Here is a 5101-nt window from a genome sequence, read left to right as displayed (position 1 = left end):
ACTGTTACTTTCGTACCAAGCAGATAAGATCGAAATTTCTCAAAGCCAAAGACTATAGCCAAAAGCTCCTTCTCAGTAGTGGTGTAGTTCAATTGGGCCCCATTTAAAGTCTTACTCGCATAGTAGACCACATGGAAGAGATTTTTCTTGCGCTGTCCCAGAACTGCACCTACCACATAGTCACTCGCATCACACATCATCTCAAACGGTTCTGTCCAATCTGGTGCTGTAATAACTGGTGCCGTGATCAAACTCTCCTTGAGAGTCTCGAATGCTGCCAAACATTCATCATCAAATTTGAAAGGCATATCTTTCAAGTAAATTGCACAACGGCTTAGATATCTTTGAAAAGTCCTTGATGAATCGCCGATAAAAACCCGCATGACCGAGAAAACTACGGATTCCTTTCACCGAATTAGGTGGGGGAAGATTTTCAATGACTCCCACCTTGGCCTTGTCCACCTCCAGACCTTTGCTAGAGACCTTATGCCCAAGGATAATGCCTTCACGCACCATAAAATGACATTTCTCCCAATTAAGCACCAAATTAGTTTCCACGCATCTTTTGAGTACGGCGCGCAGATTATTCAAACATTCATCATATGAGTGTCCAAAGACGGAGAAGTCATCCATGAACACTTCGACGTTATTTCCAATCATGTCAGAGAATATAGCCATCATACATCTCTGAAAGGTGGCCGGGGCGCCACATAACCCAAACGAAACTCTACGAAAAGCAAATGTGCCAAATGGACAAGTGAAGGTAGTCTTTTCCTGATCCTCTGGTGCAATACAAATCTGATTATACCCGGAATACCCATCCAGAAGACAAAAATACTCATGTCCCGCCAATCTGTCAAGCATTTGATCAATGAATGGGAGAGGGAAGTGATCCTTCCTTGTGGCTTTGTTCAATTTTCTATAATCCATGCATACTCTCCATTCTGTAACTGTTCGAGTAGGGATGAGCTCATTCTTTTCATTTGCGACCACAGTGATACCTCCTTTCTTAGGTACACATTGCACGGGGCTCACCCACGAGCTGTCAGAAATAGGATAAATGATGCCTGCATCTAGCCATTTCAGAATTTCTTTCTTCACCACCTCCTTCATGATGGGATTCAGTCTTCGTTGTTGTTCCACAGTTGGCTTACTTCCTTCCTCTAGCAGAATTTTATGCATACAATATGAAGGACTTATCCCCTTGATGTCTGCTATGGTCCATCCTATAGCCGATTTGAATTCTCTTAAAATCCTTAAGAGCTTATCTTCCTCACTACCTGAAAGGTCAGCTGAAATAATAACAGGTAACGTAGATGAATCACCTAAAAAAGCATACCTCAAGTGTTCAGGTAATGGTTTAAGCTCCAAGGTAGGTGCTTCCTCTATTGATGGTTTGAGCTTCCCTTCAGCATTCTTAAGGTCTGAAGTACCAAGAGATTCAAATGGTATGTCGAGCTTTCATTTCCATGGAGAAGCGTTCAGATATTGTAATTGCTCGTTGCTATCTTCATCATCACTGTCAAATTCCCCCACTAAGGCCTTTTCCAATGCATCAGACATTAGCATGTGATCGAGTTCTGAAGTAACTGCGGAATCAATCACATCCACTTGTAAACACTCCTCATCTTCTGTAGGGAATTTCATTGCCTTGAATACGTTGAAGGTCACATCCTGATCTTGGACCCGCATAGTAAGTTCCCCTTTTTGCACATCTATCAAGGTACGGCCAGTAGCCAAGAAAGGCCTCCCCAAGATTATGGGAATCTTCTTATCTTCCTCAAAATCCAGAATAACAAAATCTGCAGGAAAGAAGAGCTTATCCACCTTGACGAGCACATCCTCAACTATGCCCCTTGGGTAAGTAATGGAACGGTCCGCCAATTGTAGCGACATGTATGTGGGTTTTGGATCAGGCAGATCCAGCTTTTTAAAGATCGACAAGGGCATCAGATTAATGCTTGCTCCCAAATCACAAAGGCACTTGTCAAAAGTTAGATTGCCAATGGTGCAAGGAATGGTGAAGCTTCCTGGATCTTTCAGTTTTGGTGGTAACTTTTGCTGCAGAACAGCGCTGCATTCTTCCGTGAGAGCAACAGTTTCAAGGTCATCCAGTTTCACCTTCCTTGAAAGAATAGTCTTCATAAACTTCGCATAACTAGGCATTTGTTCCAGAGCCTCAGCGAAAGGTATATTGATGTGAAGTTTCTTGAACACCTCCAGAAACTTCCCGAACTGTCTATCCAGCTTTTGTTGCTGCAATCTCTTAGGAAAAGGTGGTGGAGGATAGAGCTGTTTCTCCCCTGTATTAGCCTCAGGCAGAGTGTGTTCAACAATAGTCTTCCTTGGTTCCGCCACTTTCTCCTTTTGCTTAGATTCTTCATCCCTAACTTCAGCTTCGACTTCTTTTGCCTTTTCAGCATCAGCTACTTTTCCAGACCTTAAGGTAATAGCCTTGACTTGCTCTTTAGCTTCCTTCCTGCCTGGTACTTCCGTGTCACTGGGAAGAGTGCCAGGTTGACGATTGAGCACTGCATTGGCTAATTGACCGATTTGATTTTCCAAGATCTTGATAGAAACCGCCTGACTCTTGCACAACAGCTTAAGTTCCTCAAAATCAGCACTAGTAGGTGCAGCTGCACTTCCCTGTTGAGGATATGATTGTCTTGTAGCATACTGCTGTGGTTGCTGGAATCCAGGTGGGTTAAACTGTTTACTCACTCCTTGCTGATATGGTGGCTGAATAGCATTCTGATTATTCCCCCAGCTGAAATTTGGATGATTTCTGTTATTAGGATGATAAGTCGCTGGCACAGGCTGCTTTTGTCGCTGATAATTATTCACATACTGAACAGATTCATTGACAAGAGAACACTGATCCGTAGCATGAGAACCTGCACAAAGCTCACAAACCATAGCTATTTGATTAACTCCATACGTAGCCAGAGAATCAACCTTCATTGATAGCGCTTGGAGCTGGGCTGCAATAGCGGTGGCTGCATCAACTTCCAGAATACCTGCTACCTTGCCTGACGTCATCCTCTGAGTTGGGTTTTGATGCTCATTTGCAGCCATCGTCTCAATAAGATTGTACGCCTCAGTATAGCTTTTAGCCCATAAGGCGCCTCCCGCTGCTGCATCGAGCATGGGCCGAGATTGGGCCCCCAAACCATTATAAAAACCAGTGATTACCATCCAATCCGGCATTCCATGATGTGGACATTTTCTCAACATTTCCTTGTAGCGTTCCCAAGCCTCGCACATAGATTCTGTAGGTTGCTGCGCAAATTGAGTAAGAGCACTCCTCATAGCAGCAGTCTTTGCCATTGGATAAAACTTCACCAGAAACTTTTGCGCAAGATCTTGCCACGTAGTGATGGACCCAGCTGGTTCAGAATGTAACCAGTCTTTAGCCTTATCCCTCAGTGAGAATGGGAAAAGCCTCAACTTGATAGCCTCATCAGTCACGCCATTATACTTAAAAGTGCTGCAGATCTCGACAAAATTCCTTATGTGCATGTTGGGGTCTTCAGTTGCCGCTCCTCCAAAAGAAACAGAATTCTGCACCATCTGAATAGTGCCCGGCTTGATTTCAAAGGTGTTAGCTTGAATAGCCGGATGAAGGATGCTTGACTGAATGTCATCAATTTTAGGCCGAGAAAAATCCATAAGAGCTGGATCAGCTTGAACAATACTATCTCCCATGTTTACTGGTTCTTTCTGCTCAGTTCCTGAATCCGAATCCTCAAAATCTAACTTCTCCGGAGTATCAAGAACTTCGTCTTTCTCCTCAGCTGTATCTAAGGTCCTCTTGTGAGCACGAGAACGAGTTTGCATAAACGCTTGCTAAAGTACCTGAAACACAACCGAAAAGAGTAATTAACTACTACGTCCTAATCACTGAGTCCTAATGACCAATGATGGAAAGTACATAAACTAAACAAATACGCCGAGTCCCCGGCAGCGGCGCCAAAAACTTGTTAGGGCGAAATCACGCACTAATATTCACGCAAGTATACGCGTTCGCAAGTAATATAGAATACTTTCTAGTTCGTTCCCTCAGAGACTCAGACTAATTTATTGTCTAATTTAACTCACTCACCAATGTATGATTACTTCTCAATGTTAAGATAACACTTAAAATTGTTGATTAAATATTAACTATAATTAACTACTTAATTAACCACTTAACTAACACTTCAATTTATCAATAATAAAACACTCATGAGATCACAACTTCATTATTACTTCCTTCTATAGCCATAGTTATTACCTTTAGCATGTGACAGTGATGATATTAATCGAATAACACGAAACTGATAAAAGCCAACTTTCATTGTACTAATACCATTCTACCAAGCATCCACAATTAAGATAGAAGTTGAATAGTCATCAATTATGTTGAGTTCCTATATGTCTACAGAAATTGACAACACAACGATTTAAGCACAAGTTATTCCTTTTTGATTACATAGGGCAAATAAAACTGTTAGAGTTACCCACTAATCATGCACAACGTACATGAACCTATGCTAGCATGGCAAGTTCTAAATCTCAAGATCCACCGTCGCTTCACAAGAGATTAACACCCTATCTTATATGTTCGCGACGCACATAAGACGAATACGCACAACCAATACTAGATATCATGCAATCATCACATACTAAAGTATTAAACAATTAACTAAAGAATTCCATAATAAATCCGTTGCAACCCCATGATCACGATTAGCCCATAATAGAACTTATCGCCATCATGGGTTCATATGAAATCATGATAAACAAACACAAGAAAATAATAATTAAACTAATTATATTAAAACAGAGTACGTCACAAGAGTAAATAAGTCAAAACAAGAAAACTAGCATCCAACGTGACAACGAAACAAGAATCACAAGAATATATGCTTCCTCTTCGTTGCTGTGTGCTAAATCGGTCTTCTTCCTTATCTCCTTCGCTTCTTGCAAAACACAATCTAAAACATAATCTCCTCTTAATACTCTGTGAAAAACGTCTCAAATCTACCTATATAATAGTCCCATAAAACTCAGATTACATAGAAGTTGGAAGCCAACAGAAGTAGAAGTCTAAAATAATATA

The 5101-nt window shown here is 41.3% G+C and overlaps 1 non-coding gene across 1 annotated transcript; it reads left to right on the top strand.

Moving 5' to 3' along the window:
- The first annotated feature begins 3205 nt into the window (after positions 1-3205).
- LOC141694088 (small nucleolar RNA R71) lies at positions 3206-3312 on the top strand. The gene has a single exon (XR_012563419.1). It is a non-coding gene; the product is annotated as a small nucleolar RNA R71 (small nucleolar RNA).
- Positions 3313-5101: the final 1789 nt, after the last annotated feature.

This window comes from Apium graveolens, chromosome 10 (genome assembly GCF_009905375.1).
Source record: "Apium graveolens cultivar Ventura chromosome 10, ASM990537v1, whole genome shotgun sequence".
NCBI lineage: Eukaryota > Viridiplantae > Streptophyta > Magnoliopsida > Apiales > Apiaceae > Apium > Apium graveolens.
This window is presented reverse-complemented; position numbering and strand designations above follow the sequence as displayed.